Source organism: Oratosquilla oratoria, chromosome 6 (genome assembly GCF_046742065.1).
Source record: "Oratosquilla oratoria isolate Oo_2021 chromosome 6, ASM4674206v1, whole genome shotgun sequence".
Taxonomy (NCBI): Eukaryota; Metazoa; Arthropoda; class Malacostraca; order Stomatopoda; family Squillidae; genus Oratosquilla; species Oratosquilla oratoria.
The window spans coordinates 9,263,855-9,284,860 of record NC_134782.1 but is presented as its reverse complement, the minus strand read 5'-3'; positions in this window follow the sequence as shown (position 1 = coordinate 9,284,860).

Here is a 21,006-nt window from a genome sequence, read left to right as displayed (position 1 = left end):
CAATAATAATGATAATAATAATAATAATAATAATAATAATAATGATAATAATAATAATAATAATAATAATAATAATAATAATAATAATAATAATAATAATAATAATAATAATAATAATAATAATAATAATAATAATAATAATAATAATAATGATAATAATAATAATAATAATGATAATGATAATAATAATAATAATAATAATAATAATAATAATAATAATAATAATAATAATAATAATAATAATAATAATAATAATAATAATAATAATAATAATAATAATGATAATAATGATAATAATAATAATAATGATAACAATGATAACAATAATAATAATAATAATAATAATAATAATAATAATAATAATAATAATAATAATAATAATAATAATAATAATGATAATAATAATAATAATAATAATAATAATAATAATAATAATAGTAATAATAATAATAATAATAATAACAATTATAATAACAATATTCCAAATAAAATTAATAAAAATGGTAATTCACTCACCCTCACACATGCTCTACCCACCACCTCCCCTTGACTCACTCACTCACTCCACTGGATCTTGAACCTCAGGTAGATTCTTGTTTGCCAACAGGAATCCTCTCCATGCTCTCCGGTCCTGTGCTGCTTCCATCCAGGTTGCTTTATTTATTCCTCTGCTGTCCATCTCCGCATCCACACCGTCCATCCATCTCATTCGAGGTGTCCCTCTGGGTCTTCTTCCAGGCATTCTACCCATCATAACTCGTTTTAGAATTTTATGGTTCTCCATACGATATGCCCAGCCCATTTCAATTTTGCTCTATTTATAACATCTGTTATTTTCTCTTCTTTAGTTATTTCTCTCAGCTCATTATTGTGTCATCCTCTCCACCTATTCTCATTTTCATGAAAAACTTGTCCAGTAATTCGTCTCAATATTATATTCTCAAACACCAGTAGTCTTTGTTCCATTTATTTTGTTAAGCTCCATGTCTCACGGGCATATAAAACTATAGATCGTAGAATTGTATTGTAGATTCTTAATTCTATATTTCTTTATATGCTTCTCTTCTTTGATATTGGTATAAGGCTAAAATAACATCTGTTTGCTGAAGCGATTCTTATATTTATTTCTGTCTTCATCTAGTTTGTATTTGTTACTGTTGCACCTAGATATCTGAAACTCTCTACCTCTTCTATTCTCTTGTCTTCGAAAAACACATCCTCTAGGTTCCTCTCCTCTCTGCTCATACACATTAGTTCGGTTTTATCGAAATTTATTTGCAGCCCAACTCTCTCTTCTGTCTCTCTTAGTGGGGTGATTAGACCTTTAAAATCATCTTTACTCTCGGCAATTAGGTCCACATCATCAGCGTATGTTAGATTACACAACGTAACATTTCTTTTTTCAAAAGTTTTGTTTATTGTATTTTTTTTTAGAGTTTATTAATCCATTTTTCCTGTTCATTTCAAATATGCAATTATTTTTTCTGTATCATCGACCGTTATAGAAATACATATAATTTCAATGTTACTATGTATATTTTGGAATTGTTATGTGGTCTGCTACTAAATGTTTATCTAATTTTCTCTTTCAGATTTATGACTGAGCTATTTACCTGTTAAGATGGCTACTAGAGGATGTGAAAATTCTCCTGATACATTTTGCTATGTGTGTGGTTATTATATTGGGAAAAAACAAGTACTACATAAGGTCGTGAGAGGTGCTAAAGTATGGATAGCGTACAGACTCTATTTCGGAATGCCCATGGGTGACCAGGACAAGCCATGGGTACCTCATGTGATATGTGGAAGCTGCCGATCTGCTCTAAAAGGATGGCTGAGAGGTACAGGAAGGGCAATGCCTTTTGCCATTCCTAGAATATGGAGAGAGCCGAAGAACCATCACGACGACTGCTACTTTGTATGATTGATGTGACGAAGTACAGGAAAATGAAAGGAAGACAAGCTCTGCAGTATCCAGACATACCATCATCTAGAGCACCTGTCCCACATGATGATAGCTTACCAGTAACACAACCACCAGAAAATGCAAGTTTATTTTTATCATACTCTCTTTACTTTTAATTAACTTCAATATTAAGTACTTGATATACATTCACTTTCCTAAAGATATATGGAATACTAATGCTATTCGTCTTTGTTGAAGTTGCTATATTTAGTTATTTCTTTCTTTCCAGATGGAAGATGCAATGGAAATTTCATCTGCAGGGTCAGCAGGTAGCAGCAGCCATGAAATGGGAGACGAAGATTTCGCACCAAGAACGACTTCGGACCCTCAGTTTCCAAGTCAGAGTGAGCTAGATGACTTAATCAGAGACTTAGGTCTTACTAAGTCAGGAGCTGAGCTTCTTACATCAAGGATGAAAGAATGGAATTTACTAGGAGAAGACTGCAGGACATCTGTGTACCGGAAACGACATTAAGAATTTAAAATTTACTATGACTTTAGTGATGATATGCGTTATTGTAAGGATGTTACTGGTTTGTTTACAGCCCTTGGACTCGAACATGATCCTGCAGAATGGCGACTGTTCATAGATAGCTCAACACGAAGTCTTAAAGCAGTATTGCTCCACAATGGAAATAAAAACCCATCTTTGCCTCTTGCACACTCAGTACAGAAGAAAGAAAACTATCATAATGTCAAACAGCTTCTTGAAAAAATCAATTATGCTGAATTCAAATGGGATGTTTGTGGTGATTTCAAGATGCTAGCCTTTTTGCTTGGCTTACAAGGGGGATACACAAAGTATTCCTGTTTTCTTTGTTTATGGGACAGCAGGGCTGATGATGATCATTATAATAAAGTTCATTGGCCCCCAAGAGTTGAACTGCAGCCAGGAATGTTAAATGTTCTCAGACAGCCTCTAGTAGATTCGAAAAAAGTTTTATTACCCCCACTTCATATCAAGCTAGGGTTAATTAAACAGTTTGTGAAGGCTTTGGATTTTGGAGGCGAAACTTTCCAAGAAATTTGTCTCATGTTTCCCAAGCTATCTGAGGCTAAGCTCAAGGGTGGTATATTTGTTGGACCCCAGGTAAACAAAATGTTGAAGTCGGAGAAACTGGAAAGAGCGATGACGAAAGTTGAAAGAGAAGCTTGGTGTTCATTTTGTGATGTAGTTCGTGGATTCCTAGAAAATCACAAGGACCCTAATTATTAACAAGTAGTGGCAAAGCTTATTGAGAACTTCAGGAAACTTGGTTGTCGTATGTCCTTGAAGATACATTTCTTGCATTCTCACCTAGATTTCTTCCCCGAAAACTTGGGGGCTGTCAGTGAGGAGCATGGCGAGAGATTTCATCAGGCTATCGCAACTATGGAAAGAAGATATCAAGGACGATGGAATACTGCTATGATGGGAGATTACATATGGTCACTAGTCAGAAAAGACGAAAGCATACATTCTAGAAAATCTCGATCGTCAAAGCACTTCTAATCATGAGAAGAGTCATCAAAACACTTGCAGTGCAAAGTTGTGTTATTTATTTTGTTCTTACTAATATTGTAGCTCTTAAATACACTTCATATTATGAAAAAAAATACTAGATGTTGTATAATTATCTTTAGAATGCTAATGTAGATTGAATCAATTAACTACTGTAGAGAAAGGTTGCGTATATAACAATAAAATATAAAATCAAGAATAAATAAAGAAATATCGATGTTACGTCAAAACTAATGTGATATTTGGATTCAGTGACACGAAATACATATATAAATATGAAAAAAATACAAATAAACAAAACATGTGTTACATTGTGTTATTGACCTTAATGTTGTCCAGTTCACATCCTCCCCCTCTATCTATCATTGCCCTAGTTATTTTCTCCATCACCGAGTTAAACAGCATACACGATAATACACATCCTTACCTCAAGCCATTCTCGATTTCGAAACATTCCGAATATCTTCCATCAACCCTTACTACTGATTTTGTGTTTGCAAGACAGACTTTTATTAAACGTATTCTCTTGTCCGGTATTCCAAATTCTTGTAGTATGCTCCATATACTTTGTCTGTATATACTGTCGTACGCCTCCTTGAAATCAATAAACAAATGGTATTGTATCTTATTATACTCCCATGATTTCTCCATTACTTGTTTTATTGTGAAAATATGGTCAATCCTTGACTTTCCACTCATAGATCCACACTGAAAATCTCCTATTACACTCTCTGTGTATACCTTCAATCTACTATATAGTGCGGTTCTTGCATAATTCTGTTAGCATTATGCATAGATGTACTATACAACAAAAACTGATGCGTCATTGTCTGTATGTATGTAATACATACGTTAGCGGGCGTGAATCTTCTAGAACAATCAATTTGCCATTTCTGTTTACATTAATTATTTTATTCTTGTATGCAAAAGTTGATTGAATGGTAGATTAGTATGTTATTAAAATTTGAATCATTATATTATATTTTTAGTATATGCTGATTTCTGTGTGTAAGGAATGAATGTAGACAATTTAATTCAATTGGCAACTATTTTGAGACGCTAACGAGCGTGAGTAAGCGTGGCGGCAGTCACGAGCGAGCGGGTATTGAATTCAGATCACGTGTGAGAGAGTGAGCCAGTGAGAACTTATATTGTAAATTCCCTGCGAAATTACCTTCAGCATTTTCCTTTCCACCTTATTGGACAACAAATAAATGGTGGCCACCGTGGGATACGAAATACGAACAGTTGCGAGGGGAAAAGTGAAAATTTTCCCACGCACCCTACCCACGGAAGATTCTACGTGCAATTCCAAGCTTCTGCCGATTCTACTTGCAATTCCAAGCTTCTGCCGACGTCCCTGCTGTGTCTTGTAACATTGTGCAGACCTCTGTGACCACAAATTCCTACAATTCCAATTCTCTGCCCTGCAGATAGCATTCGAGAATCCACAATTGTCTAAGGTCACCACCGCACCACTACCACGTTCGTCGGGACCCTGCGGGACCAACGCATCCTCGCACTTCTTGTCTCACTACTCTCACCCCTCACCCTCCAAGCTCGCCCCCTCGCTCCCCGAAAGCCAACTGTCAATCACTCTACAGTTGAGCTCACAAACAAGAAGTCCTGTCAACCACAGAATACTTCGAGGCAAGCATCCGGCCTCTTCTCCGCTCTGCAGTGTTGCCGTTTGTCCGTAGCTCCAATTCCCGTCGTTTTCTCATCATTTAGTGAAAGAAAACGTACTAGAGTCTAATTACAGGGGCTACTGCTGTATCTGAGAAAGCTGTCGATTTGCCCAGTGATATGACTGTAATGTAATGATGTGACATATGGACTTGTATCTGGCCAACCTAGGTTACATTGCACTCTGGATAAGTGTAGGTGAGGGAGGATGGTAGTTTTGTGATATGTCACAGAGATAAATGCAACGAGGAAGTCTAGTAATAAATACTGAGCTGTACATTTCCGTAGTCCAGTGCAGATAGTCACCTCGTACCACCATTCATAGTAATATTCGTACGTGATTAAACTTATTTTAATTTAGGGAATACAATAACAAGACATACCGAATTGTAATTTTATCTTTTTCTACCATATACTTCTGAATTTAAGAAGAAAAGGGACATTACGGACATAATTCCGCTGATAACGTCATGTCCGCAGCATGACGTATCTATCCGTTTTGATGAGTTTCCGCAGAACGGCAACACTGCCGCTCTGGCGTTCTCACGTCAAACGAGGTCACCTCCTCCTCCCACTTCCAACCACCTCCGCCGTAGTTGCTGAGCGTGACCTCCTCCACCTCCACCTCCCCCACCGCGGGACCCAACAGCTACCTACCACCGTCCTACATCACCGCGTCTACGCAGAGGACTCCACTTCCTTCGGCCACACCCGTCCAGCTAATGGAATCCTTCCACGGAATCACAGATTCTCTTACCCTTCCGCTCATCAGCACCCACCTCCACACCTCCCACTCCACTCGCCGGACTCTTCCACTCACCGGCACACTCACGACGTTGTCTACACTACACAACCAATCCAGTCGGTTCAGCGAGCCCCTCCTTCCTCAGTGAACTTATCTGAACTCTTAATTCATACTCGTGAGTTTTCAAGTAATAGTTTTTTTTCATTAAGATAAACAGTGTTAGTGTGGTATATTCAGAACATTAACTTCTTTACAAGTGATATTTATTTCATTACAATTATTTCATTGCATTTGTGTATTATAGCTACATTCAAATTAAATTGCCAATATTCCATTTTATTTTATACCTTCTCTGTGTACCTTTACTAATATATTTCACTGTTTACAGCCAAGCCACTTCCCTTACATACATCTGTGTGTTTCCATTCCACCAGTGTTCTCTCTCCATTTCAAGACGTCTTCTACTATTTCTAAGGTAAGTGGAAAACTTTTTGGCAGTGTATAAATTTTCCGTATGACAGACTTTCCTTACAATTTTTTTTCGTAGCCCCTCCCTCAATCCTCTATTTTCATCCACTAAATCAACATCTTCACCTCCTCCCTCCCCAGACTTATTATCTCCACTCATCCTACCTTTACCTTCTTTTTCTCCGTCCCTGTCCGCTTTTGAGCCCTACCAACATGGATTCTTCCTCCATCCAACAAAACCCCGTCCCACAACTCCTTACTAATGTTGTTTTAATCAATTTATTACGCTCATGGAGCGTCAAACCTAGTACAAAAGTGTAGCTATGTACAGAGTACTAGTGACACACAGGACACTTTCGAATCATAATTGACGAAATTATTTACAGTTTGTCACCCACGAAAGTGCGGTGATACAAAAAATATATCCAGTGATCACATTCTGGCAAATATTTACATATATTGATAAAAGATTGTCGATGAGGTATCAAAGTTGTTGGAATATGGGGTGTAGCGCAGCCTGCACGATGTGTACCTCGGCACCTCTCTGGTCTCACCCGTCTACATCGTGTGGTAGCCGGGTTTGCGTCGGGTACTCACAACATTGTGTCGTCTCACCAGAAGTTCGCTGCGTCTGTATGCATGTGGAAGTGTAAGGACGTTCTCGTGGTGTTGGATGGTTACACTTGAAGACCTCTCAGCATTACCACGGTAACGTGTAGGGAAGCAGGCGGCTTGCCGTACCATCCATTTGTAATAGGGCAATAGTAGTAGCAGCTGGTAGATCCATACTACAAACATTCCTTATTATCATGTTCAGGGAACAACAAACCTAGTACAAAAGATAACTATTTACGGATTATTAGTGACACTTAAGACATTTCCGAATCATAACCGATTTAATTATGTACAATTTAACATCCACCAAAGTGCGGGTGTTGCATTAAGATTAATTCTAATTTATCACCTTCAAGCAAATATTTACAGACATCAAGAACGGATTGTCGATGAGGTATTAAAGGAGCTACCGTGGGGCAATCAATGCAGTAGTGCGCTAAACTGTTGGCATGAGGGGTGTCGCACAGACTGCACGATGAGTACCTCGGTACACCTTCGGTTTCACCCACTTGCCACACTGGTCTATAGCCGAGCCTGAGTCGGGCACTCACAACATTGTGTCTTCTCACAATAAGTCCACTGCGTCTATACTTGTGTGGAAGAGGAAGAAAATTCTCGTAGTGTTGGATGGATACACTTGTAGCCCTCTCAGCATTACTACGGTGGCGAGTAGGGGAGCAGACAGCTTGTCTTACCATTCGCTTGTAAGAGGGTAGGAAGACAGTAGTAGTAGTAGTGGCAGCTGGTGAATCCATACTACAGGCTGTCCTTGCTAGCCGATCAGCGGTGTCATAGCCAAGTAGTTCAATATGGGATGGAATCCACAGTAAGTGTACCATCTGTGAGTTTTCGTGAGTTGTGGCCAGTTGTCGCATTATTTGTGTTACCATTTGTTGGTGTTCAGGCTTGGTAGATGAGAGAGCGCGGAAGGCTGATTGAGAGTCGTAGATGATCAAGCCGTTTTCTCCAGTCCGTGTCAACAGAGAAACAGCGTCCAGGAGCCCATGCAACTCGCAATATGTGGAGCTTGACGAATTAGGGAGTCGGCGGCCTGCCCAGCCCCCTAGCGGTGGATCCATGCTGGGGGAATACACAGCACATCCAGCACTACCGTCCTCCTGCAAAATACCGTCAGTGAAGAGATGATGGGCCGCATTTAGAGAAGATGACAGACCGGCGATAGTTTCTAAGGCTAGTTGTTTCTGGAGCTGTGGTAGGTCGGACTTGGTAGTTGGAGTGTAGGTGACTGTTGGCATGGATGTCTGCCAAGGTGGGAGGCCAGGGTTCTCGTTCTCCGTTAAGATGTTTATGTTAAGCCTCCGAATGTTTGAACTGATGTTAAAGACCAGTGAGCAGCCACCGGGATGAAGCTGAGGTCGAGGCTCCGCCAAATCAATCGAGGTCTGGATTGTGTGACAAAAGTGGGGAAATAAGTGAGGATAGTGCAGGCATTTGATAGTGAAGTAGGTAACATTTGAGTATATTCTCTCTACAAGTGGTAGTAGACGAAGTTCTTGTTGCATATTAACGATCCTGGTTGAGGTAGGACAGCCCAAGATGAGCCTCATTGCCTGGTTTTGGAATTTTTCAAGTGATTGCAAAGTAGTTTTGGAAAGCTGACAAAGTGCGGGAGAGAGATAATCAACCACTGATCGAATGAATGTGATGTATATAGTTCTAGCGACAGGGATGGACACTCCAGCAATATTGTTGGTTAGCCATCTAAGAGGAGTCAGTCGTCTTTGTAGCCGGGTTAGCAGGTCTTGGACAATTGGATGTACGCGTTGTCTTGCTGGGATGGAAGGTGTGATACGAACTGGTGCCCCCAGGTGAAGGTACTGTATGCACAATGGCACGATGGTGTTGCCTATAGTGAATTCTGGCAAAGTTCTTGCTGGGCGAAAAGATAAAATTCTGCTCTTTTCTGGTGAGATGACAAGCCCGCATGAGGAGGATGACAAATGAAATAATTGAAGGAAACGTTGCATGTCTTGTGGTGATCTTGAATGAATGCATAAGTCGTTTGCATAGCAAGTGACTGTTGTACCGTCGATGTCAGGAAGCAGAGAGAGAAAGCGATGCATAAGGATATTAAATAAAGATGGACTGAGTACTCCTCCTTGTGGAGTACCGAGTTCAAACTCTCTGGTATTGCTGTACGCTCCCTTAAACGATACACGTGAGTTCCTGTTCCGCAGGTATCCTCTTATCCACCTCAGTAAATTTCCTTTGATGCCAAAGTTAACAAGTTGGTCGAGGATAATGCCCCTGTTGGTGATGTCGAATGCGCTTTTCTAATCAATGAAAGCCACTACACTGGTGGGACAGAGGCGTGTGTAGAGGTCCATGAGGTAGTGGTGTGTTCCTCGTTGGGACAGGAAGCCGTACAGTCGGGGCGAGAGCTTATCTTGTATCCGGAACATTAGACGTGATGGAAGAATATGTCCCAATACTTAAAAAAAAAAAAAAAAAAAAAACAAGAGGTGAGAGATACAGGTCGGAATTTGTCAGTGCCAGGTTTAAGAATCTGTATTATCGTGCAGTAAGTCCAGTCCCGTGGTACATATCCCAGGTTGTAGCGGAGATTATACATCTGGAGGAGGGGGTTACCAGGTACGTCCAGGAGTATTCGGAGGACGGCGTAGGTGATGCCATCATCGTCAGGAGCTGTCGCCTTACCCTTGGCGAGGGCTCTTCGCAGCTCTTGTTCGGTTATCCCCTCATCTTCTTCATCAGTCTTCAGCAAGGCAGAGGCTAGTCGGAGTGCTCGATAGTTTTTCTGGGTGGAGAGAGCGTCGTGTATGTATGGTGGGAGGTTGGTGGTTCGTGTCTGTGCTGACCAGGTATCAACAAGGTCTTGTGCAAACTGTGTAGGACTATGATGGAGTGCACTGTGATGTTTTTTCTTCACCACCTTGTTGATGAGGTGCCACATAGTGTCAACGCTCGTTTGATGGTTAATGCTGTCCGTTAGTTTTTTTTTCCAGGAATCCATTTAAACACAACGCTGTAGAGCAACTAAGTCATCTCTTGATAGTTGATACTAGAGTAGAGTTTCTGGACTTGGTCTTCTCTGAAAGGCAAGGCCATCCTCCATCACTTTTCTCTCCGCCTGAACGATGTGGTTGTCTAGTGTCCAAGTGTGTGTATTCGGATGACGTGTGATGTGTGGCTTTTTGACGTATTGGGTGTACAAAGTATGTGTGGCGTTAACGAGGGAGGAATATAACTGTTCAGGACAGTGGTGGTTAATTGTGGGAAGGAGATTTGTCATGTATGAAATATATGTGAGACAGTACTTGGGAGGGAGTACGATGCGTGTACGGGTATGCACTGGGGATGGCGTGTTAGGAAGGGTGTATTGGACGCTGAGTGCTACGTGGTCGGAGAATAGTGTCGGAATCGTTGAACACCAGACTTGGTAGGCCACCAATCCAAACGTAAGGACGTGATCCAAGGTACCACCTAGAGCATGCGTGGCGCCAGCCGTGTCCCAGCGAGTTAGCCTGTTGCGTTGAATGCATTCCAGAAGTCGAGTCCCGTTGCGATTTATAATGCCTGGGAGATCTCCTAGAGCAGGGTGTCCACTATCAAAATCTCTTAGATAATTCATACCGTGGGTGGTGGGGGGTGGAAGTATAGCTGGATTCAGGCCGTTCGGTGCAGCGTACACATTGTATAACCTTATGGTACCGGAGCCAACTGTTACCTGTAGAAGCTGATAAGTCGTGTTATTGTCCACAGAATTTTGAAGAAAGCGATGCTGGATGGTGGTGTGGACATACGTAATTAATCCGTTTCGGATCTGATGTACATACGATACGTATTGGTTGAGGAAAGGTGCATCCCTGTTTGGTGGAGCGAGGCCTATAAATGCTTCCTGTATGAATATAATGTCTGGGTGGTGACAGTGCACGTACCCTTTAAGTGCTGTACGTTTGGCCCAGTTTGTGATACCGCATGCGTTACATGAGATGACGTGTAGCTTCATTTGATTATTGATTTTTAGTTCTATGGTATCGGCGACCAAGTAATGAAGAAGTGGTGGTTCGGGCGGCTGTGGAGGTATGAGCAACGGTGGTGGTTCGGCCGGCAGTGGTGGTGTGGGGGGTAGTAGTGGTGGTGGTGGTGGGGGGTCACTGAGTGTTGTATCACGTAGGGGAGACTCCCTGTGTGGGGTTGCAATTAGATTGCCGAATCTAGCAGCAATAAAATCCATCTTCTCCGTGATGGTGCTAATGATGTTAATAATTACCTGTTGCGATTCAACCAACGAGTTCAGTGTCACCTCACATGTGGCCTGTTTTTTAACCAAACTATCCAGGCACGTTTCGATTGCATCGAAACGTGCGGTCATTGTCGCGACCCGAGTCTTAAGGGCTGCCACTGCATCGCGAAGTGCAGTTACTTGCTTGGAGTCCGAGGAGGCAGTAGAGGTAAAGTGGAGGTTACCAACGGAGGGAGGAGGTGGTGTTGACTCAGTGTGACCCGTGTGTTTAACAATCGGTGCATTGGTGGTTTGCTGACGCTTTGCACAACCATGCCAGGCGTTGACCCCTGTCTGATGACATCGTGGACTTTTCCAGCACGAGGTGTCTAATGGGGGAGGCTGGGATTGTGATGAGGCCGAGTCAGAGGTAGCAGCAGTTGGTGGAGGGGCGCGGTGTGAACAAGTGCGGGAGTCATGAGGGCCCGAGCACCATGTACACCGTTCGGTCGCGGCGCAATACCGTGAGATATGACCGATGCCCCAGCATCGGTAACACCATGGCTGCTCGTCTTTCACCCTACGAAGTTTACAGGGTGGTAGGCATGGAAGGAAGCTGAAGTAGACACTCGGTGGTGGTAACTCAATAAGGCTCCAAGTCACTACCAGGTGGTTGATGGGTGTGCCATTATGGTGGAATCTTCTGACTGAGTGGGCGCCCGGCAGCTCATTGGCCAAGGGTGGTTTAATATTGACCGGGTAACGTGTTAAGAGGTATGTGGGATATTTGCGAGGCCTTTCCTGCGAGTCTTGAGCCTCTAGATAGATGGACCGTACCTCTCCTTTCGTAACACTGTTGACAATATCTGTGTGGTTACGAGAGATGTAAACAAACTGAGATGTAATTGCTGCCATCTTCACCTCAGCTAGTTTACGGTGAAGTTTGAAGGCTTTGTTTATTTCATTCAGCCATCGAAGCTTCATGTCCACTGAGGGGTTAGTCTTGAACCGAAACTTTATATAGTCAGCCCTGGGAGCAAATGCTCGGGATGGAGGGTCATGCAGCGATGAGGTCCCCTTTGTGGGTGCCTCCTGTGCTACAGGGCGTGGATCGCTGTGGTCTGATGTAGATATGCTGCTCTGGGCAGTAGATGTCTCAAATCGTTTTAAGGATTTGGCAGCAGGGGAAGAAGGCGCACTATTGCTGTCCGAGGTGTGGGTTATGGAACGTTTGGGAGTAGTTGAGGGGCGTGACGTGTCTAGCGCAGACATTGAAGCTAGTGGGTCATGGAGTTCGTGTCTAGGTAGCCGTGGCCAGTGACTGTCTTCCTCACTCATCTCATCCTCATCGCTCAATGCTAGGTCGGCCTCAATGGCCTCGAGGGAGATTGGGCCAGAAGGTTCCATGCTGCCTACTTTGGTAGGTAGGCAGATTGGGCTCAAGGGTGTGACGTAAAATTACTGTGGTGGTTGATGTGACATATCTACGTCACACCAGCACCAGTGCGCATGCGCAACAATGGCAACCCCTGGCAGGGATTGTTTGGCCTGGTAGGACTGAACCTTTCCCAATTTTACAGCCTAAGTCCAAGCACCACGGATTCCCAAATTTGTCTGGTTATGCACTGTACCTTTATATCGTTCTCTGCGACTGCTGGTGGGTGGTTGCAGCGTAGATTCTGGAATTTTTCCGAAATCGGTAGAGCTCTCTCTACACGTCTGCTTACGTTGTCCCTCTAGCAGCGAGTGTCCTTACTAATGTGGAAAAAACAATAAATCGGAGAATATGCTCTTCAGATGACGAAAAACTTGCTGTTCTCCACAGCTTTGTTGATTTGGGGTCAACCGCTGGCGACATTTTACAGACTGATGCTTTTCAAGAATGTACTAATCATTCCGCGTATGTAGACTTAATCAAATCTCACTTTGGCCAACACACCACCCTTGGTGTTCTCACTCCCCTATATGACTTTGCTTTACAACTCAACTCCCCCCCTTATGTCAGAAAAGAAAAAGCTGCAAGATTGGCAAGAGATCAAAAGGCCCGATTAAAATCAACCCTCGAATCTTCCAACTGGGTTGATGCAGAGGGGAAAATCTCCCTTAACGATGTTGCCTCCCTCTTTGCATACTTTCGATTTCTTTCTCTTCTCCATCCATAAACCTTAAACAAAACTAAATCCGTCCAATTCACTCCAACCATGACCATCTCAACTTTGTCTCATCAGATTCAGGAGTCACCAAAGACACTAGCTGACATTGTTTCCCAGCCAGCCCCTATTCCCAAACCTGCATTATCTGTTGCACATGTTTCCAGATCTTCCTCTCGACATAAATCACCTTTTCCAACCAGATCCATCTCCCGTCCTAGACACAGATCCCTCTCCCGTCACACGGTCATTTGCTACTATTACAAGAAACCAGGACACTATGCAAACCGTTGTGCTATTCGTCTAGCCACCCCTCCCGATAAAGATTGCCCCGTACATGGCACCTGTTACCAAACAGCTGCAGAGTGTCGTGTTTTGAACTCCAACCCTTCTCAAAAGACCTTCTTTTCCCGTCAGTTCCCCTTCTTCTTCTCCTCAATGACTATCTCCTCCTGCTTCTCTCACAACACCCCCTCCTAGCATGCATATCCCATCCCCACCGCCCACCCCCATGTACCTTCCCATTTGTACTCATTCTAACTCTAACAAATGGTCCCATGCTATTTTCATTCCTGCTACTGTACATACCATTCCTATATCTCTCTTCATTGATACTGGATCTCCTGTAAATATTATATCTTCTTCCACATTCAACAAACTCCGCCTTTCATATAAGCGCGTTACTTTCTTGGAACCTCCCGACCTCCAACTTACTAACGTAGATGGTGCTCCATTCCCAGATTTAGGTAAGATCCATCTTCCTATCAGTCTCTATCCTCAAAGTCCTGTAATTAAAATCCCTCTTTATGTGGCTGAAGTGCAGTTTCCTGCAGGTGTGCATTTGGGTCTAGACACTATGCAGCAATATAAAACTAGCGTCTTCCCCCATTGTCATGGCATTGCTTATGGTCGTCATTTCATTCCTGCTCTACATTTGGCGACTACTTCTCAACCACCTTCTGCACTTCCCACTTCTGCGAATTCCCCCACCCACAGCATGCCAGTTGTTACAGTTCCCACTATTGCTGTTCCTCCTCCTGCCCCCTCTACCCAGATTCAGGCAACTCAAACGGAGAGTACTTCCTCCCTGCCTCCTCTAGCTCCCACTTCCCAGGACACTGTACAGCCATCGTCTGAACCTTCTCTTCAGAATTCACTTTCTCCTTCTAATGAACCTACCTTGCTCAAAGTTCCCACCCGTACAAAGCGATTGCGTTCTTCTCGCACGCCTAAATCAAGGAAAAGGAATACCAAATGTCCTTCCCCATCTACAGAATTCTCTCCAACAGAAATCCAGATTTCTCCTTCCTTGGATGAATTGATAATTACCTCCTCCCCTGTTTCCGATGTGCTTTCCACAATGTATCGTACTACTCATGCAGTGTTAACGAGAACCGTGACTCTTCCACCACATGAGTATTGCAAAGTGCAGCTTCGCATTTTCCGAGTTCCGGAATGCGATGTTCTCTGTATGCCAGAATCCACACGTGTCAAAGGCATATCACTGACTTCAGCCTTGTGCATTACCTCCAAGAAAGGTCATATTTCTTGTCTAGTTGCCAATGACACTAATGCTCCCCTCCACCTCAACCTTGGTATAAACTTATGTGATTTTCTAGTGTATCCTTCAAGAGTAAAAGTCATCGATGACCAAAATTCTTCCTTGACAGTTTGCATCATTAACTCCGATGTGCCTCATGCACAGGTTCTTATTGAAGCATCTCACCTCAAACCCCTTGACTTCCCCGATGCTCAACAGGATTTAATTTCATTATGCAATGCCTTTCGTCATTTCATTGCCGTGCCAGGTAAATCCCTAGGTTCTACTGACCTTATTCACCACCACATTCCCCTTCGTGATGGCTCTAAACGTTGCTACATTCCGGCTTATAGACTACCCCATAGTAAACGTAAGATTGTGGACAAGCCCATTGCAGACATGCTTGCCCAGGATATCGTTGAACCGTCCGTTTCCGAGTGAATCTTTCCCCTATCTATCGTCCCCAAACCAGATGGTACCTTCCGCCCTGTTGTTGATTTTAGAGAGCTTAACGAAATCGCTGTTCCAGAAAGAACTCTCATTCTTGTTTTGTAAGAAATCCTACATCCTGTTGGTCAGAATAACACTATTTTTTCGACTTTAGACCTAATGACTGGCTATTTCCAAATTTCTCTTGCTCCGGAAAGCCGACCCCTCACAGCCTTCTCTACCCCTTCTGGTCATTTTCAATTCAAACGCTTGGCTATGGGTCTCACTTCTGCTCCTTCTGTCTTTACAAGACTTATGCATACTGTTCTTGATGGCTTACTTGGTGATAATGTCTTTATGTATTTGGATGACATAATTGCTTCTAAATCCATCCCAGACCACATTCACACCCTTCAACAAGTCTTTTCTCGTCTTGCTGATGCCAATCTAAAACTCAAATTAAGCAAATGCTCCTTTCTTAAGAAAGAAATTCGTTTTCTTGGACACGTCCTAACTTCCAATGGCATTCTTACTCTTCCTGATAAAGTCAAAGTTGTTGCTGACTTCCCTCGTCCAACGGACTTTGAGCACCTTCGCTCCTTCCTTGGCCTTTCAGGATATTACCGAAGATACATCCGCAGTTATTCAAAAATTGCAGCCCCTCTTACTTCACTGCTAAAAAAAGATGTTTCTTTCCACTGGTCGTCTACCCAGGAACAAGCTTTTGCAGACTTAAAGAATGTCCTTACCACTGCTCCTGTCTTAGCTTTTCCTAACTATGACTTACCTTTTATTCTCTACACCGATGCCTCCTTCCAAGGTCTTGGTGTTGTCCTCATGCAAGAACAAGACACACACCTTCGCCCTATTGCCTTTGCCAGTAGGCTCCTTAACAAAGCTGAACGTAACTATTCTGTCACAGAAATTGAAGCTCTTGCTGTCGTATATGCTCTTCGACATTTTAAGGAAATCATACTAGGCTATCCTGTCACAGTCCATACAGACCACCAGGCACTTCTTCAACTTTTCAAAGGCAAGAACTTGTCCGGGAAACTTGCTCGCTGGTTCTTGACCATTCAAGAATTCAATCCCACCTTCTCTTATGTGCGTGGATCAGCAAACCATGTTGTAGACGCACTTTCTAGAAATGTTGCTGCTATCAATTCCCTCCCTCAGCCAGTCACTCTTACTAATGTGCGTATACATGCAGCTCAAAGATCCGACCCAATGTGGAAACGTGTGATATTTTCTCTCGAGTCAGGAGATACATCAGATCTTACAGACTTCCCTACCTCCTTGGACCACTTCAGACTTGTCTATGACGTTCTTTATCACGAAACCACACTTTCCAACAAGCATGAACCAAACAGACTTGTACAAAAACTCGTAGTTCCTTCTGACTTAGTATCTGAAGTTCTGATCCTTTTACATGATTCTCCACTTGCTGTACATCCAGGTAAAGACAAATGCTTAACACATGCCAGACTTCAGTACTTTTGGAACACGATGAAAAAGGGTATCAATGCCTATATTGACGTCTGTCTTTCTTGTGCTAGCCATAAAGGTCATATTGAAAGGAAAGTTCCCATGTTGAAATACCCAATCCCTAGCAAACCCTTTGATATGGTTGCAATTGACCTTCTCAAATTACCACTCACTTCTGGTGGAAATCAGTACTTGTTTGTGTATATGGACCATTTTTCTAGATTCTGCATCCTTGAACCTATTCCCGATAAGACTGCGACAACAATTGTAAAGACATTCATTAACAAAATCATTTGCCCCTTCACTACTCCCAAAGTTCATCTCTCTGACAATGGCACGGAATTCAACAATCAGACTCTTTCCAATATTTGCAAATCCTTTCGAATAACAAAATGTAATATCGTTGCATACCACCCCAGTTCAAATGGCCTTGTCGAACGCTAAAACAGAAAGATTCTCAATGTTCTCCGTCACCTCGTTTCTGACCTCCATCTCTCCTGGGATCACCATGTCCCTATGATTCAGTCTTGCCTTAACAGTGCCATCAATAGGTCCATATCGGAGTCACCTCACTTTGTCATCTTTGATTCCGACAAACGCCTCCCATATGACCTCCTTGCTTCAGAAATAGGTCCTATTTACAACCTTGATGATTTTGTAAAGGTTTCACTTTCAAATTTCAGCTCTCTCTTCAAGAGAATTACTCCGTCTCTTTCTCTCGCCAATGACGAGATGGCCCATTTTCACAATAGAAATGCGAGAGAATCTAACATTGCAATAGGTGACATTGTCTACGCCCAGAACCATTCTCCATCTTACAAACTTTCACCAAAATTCCTTGATCCCTTCCGTGTCCTCGCACTAGAACCTACAAAGTCAAAGTAAAACCTTACCTTCAGGCACAGAATCCATCAGGCACCTGGAAACCCTTAAGCTTTTCTGTCGAGGTGTAGACAGTGACAATGAACCTCCGACTCCGACGGACAACCTTCCTCCTTCCCTTCCCCATTCAACGTCTCCAGTCTCCCACCCATATAATCTTCGCAGCCGTCATACTTCTTGAATTTTCAAAACTTTAGCTGCCAAAATGTTATCCATTACCGTCCTTTCCAATCTTACTACTATAAGATTATATATATAACGTTCCATATACCTGCATGTTCATTTCAATATATATTTTTCATGTCAGTTGCATTATACGTCGCTGTAGCCAGCTGATAGGTGGCCGAGCATTCTTATATTCTAGTTCTGTTAGTATTATGCTTAGATGTACTATACAACAAAAATTGATGCGTCATTGTCTGTATGTATGTAAGTACATGCGTTAGCGGGCGTGAATCTTCTAGAACAATCAATTTGCCATTTCTGTTTACATTAATTATCATTTTATTCCTGTATGCAAAAGTTGAATGAATGGGAGATAGATTAGTATATTATCAAAATTTGAGTCATTATATTATATTTTTAGTATATGCTGATTTCTGTGTGTAAGGAATGAATGTAGACAATTTAATTTAATTGGCAACTATTTTGAGACGCTAACGAGAGTGAGTAAGCGTGGCGGCAGTCACGAGCGAGCGGGCATTGAATTCAGATCACGTGTGAGAGAGAAAGCCAGTGGAACTTATATTGTAAATTTCCTGTGAAATTACACTTTGAAAATACCTTCAGCGTTTTCCTTTCCACCTTATTGGACAACCAATACGGTCGTGATCATTAGAGTCAACCATATTCCGAGACTAAATGTTGGTTTCATTAACTCTCGAGGCTTTTACGGTGTAGGGAGGTTACCCCTACGACCAACCCTCCCCAGTTTATCCGGGCTTGGGACGGGCATGTACACGGTGTACATATGGCTAGGTAATAGTAGTAATGGTAATAATGATAATGATAATGATGATGATACATACATATACCAAGGCTTTTTCCCCCTTTCAAGGGAGGTAGCCAAAAAGGGAAAGGCATAAAAACACTCCCACCCATTTCATCCCTAAAAACACTCCACACCCCTCCCACCCTCCCTCTCATCTGAGCACCTCCTGGATGACGGGTCATCCCTGCACCTTGCCTACCGCCCTGGGTCAGAAGCAGTGTCACAAGACACAGCACATCCACAGCAAGGCCGCTTCATTTAATCGGCGACCCCCCTCTCCGTCCCCCCTTGCATATAAGGAGCGGACGGGGAGAAATCCCTTCGGCCTGCGTCAAAATTTGCTCACACATACTACCTCACCCCCACCACCACCCCCGCCCATTTCTCCTCATGCAATCACATCATCCATATACAACCATTCTCCACTCACCTCTGTCTTCCGTCCTCTCCCTTCCTTCCTCAACAGACATTCCCCTCTTCCCCAAAGCCCCCTTCACCCCATCCATCCACCTCATCCTAGGACGTCCCCTCATGTTCACTCCCTCCACATCTGCCTCCCATACCTCTTTTACTAGTCTTTCTTCACTCATTCTTTCCATGTGTCCAAACCATCCTAATATTCTTTCATCAACCCTATCTCCCAGCTCCCTTTTCACCCCTGTTCTCCTCCTCACCTCCTCATTTCTCACTCTATCTAGCCTAGTAACCCCCACCATACTTCTCAGACACCTCATCTCAAACACATTCAAACTCCTTCTCTCTTCTTCTCTTATGTTCCACGTTTCTGCCCCATACAGTGCTGTTGGCACAATCACTCCTTCATACAGTCTGCTCTTCGCATCCATTCCTAAATGTCTATTCCTCATTGCACTCTTTAATCCACCAAGGCATTTACTCGCTTCTCTCAATCTACATTCTACCTCCACCTTCACTCCACCTTTTCCTGCCACATTTGCACCCAAGTATCTAAAACTATCCACTTCCTCCAGTTGCTCTCCCTTAATGTTCACTTCCAGTCTACTGCCACTTTCACCCCTTGTACATCTCATCACCTTACTTTTACCCACATTTATCTTTAGCTTTCTTCTATCACATACTCTCCCAAACTCTGCCACCAGCTTCCTCAATCCCTCCTCCGATGCTGCCACAAGCGCAGTGTCGTCCGCAAACAACAGCTGGCTCACCTCCCACTTTTCTCCATTTTCTTTAACCATCTCCAATCCCTGACCCACTACCCTTGCATTCACCTCTCGCACCACCCCATCCATGTATAAGTTGAACAGCCAGGGCGACATAACGCATCCTTGACGAAGTCCCACCTTTACCTCAAACCACTCACATTCTCCATTTCCAATCCTGACACAAGCTCTACTACTCTCATAAAAACTCTTGACAGCTCCCAAAAGCTTTCCTCCTATCCCATAAATCTGCATAACCTCCCACAGTGCCTTTCTGTCTACCCTATCGTAAGCCTTTTCCAGATCCATAAAAGCCCAAAAAACATCCTTCCCCTTTCCTATAGCTTTCTCACATATCTGTCTTACCACAAAGATCTGATCTACACAACCTCTACCTGTCCTAAATCCACACTGTTCCTCACCAATTACTCCTTCTGTTCCTCTCCTAATCATCTCAATCAAGATCCTCCCATAAGCCTTCCCAACTACACTGATGATGATAATGATGATAATGATTATAATGATGATAATGATTTATTATTATTATTATTATTATTATTATTATTATTATTATTATTATTATTATTATTATTATTATTATTATTATTATTATTATTATTATTATTATTGTTATTGTTATTATCATTATTATTATTATTATTATTATTATTATTATTATTATTATTATTATTATTATTATTATTATTATTATTATTATTATTATTATTATTATTATTATTATTATTATTGTTGTTATCATTATTATTATTATTATTATCATTATTATTATTATCATTATTATTATTGTTATTATTATTGTTATTATTATCATCATCATCATCATCATCATCATCATCATCATCATCATCATCATCATCATCATCATCATCATCATCATCATCATCATCATCATCATCATCATCATCATCATCATCATCATTATTATTATTATTATTATTGTTATTGTTATTATTACACTGTACAACAAATTTCAGGATTAAGAAAAAAACATAGTTCTCATGTGCGTTTTCTTATAAAGTTCAGTGTGCTGAATTCAAATTTGATAACAAAAATTTCATGCCACGTCACAATTTTTTGTAAATCGCTGTTTTAATAATTATGCAATTAATAGAGATTTCCAAGGTTCCATAAATGTATTTTGC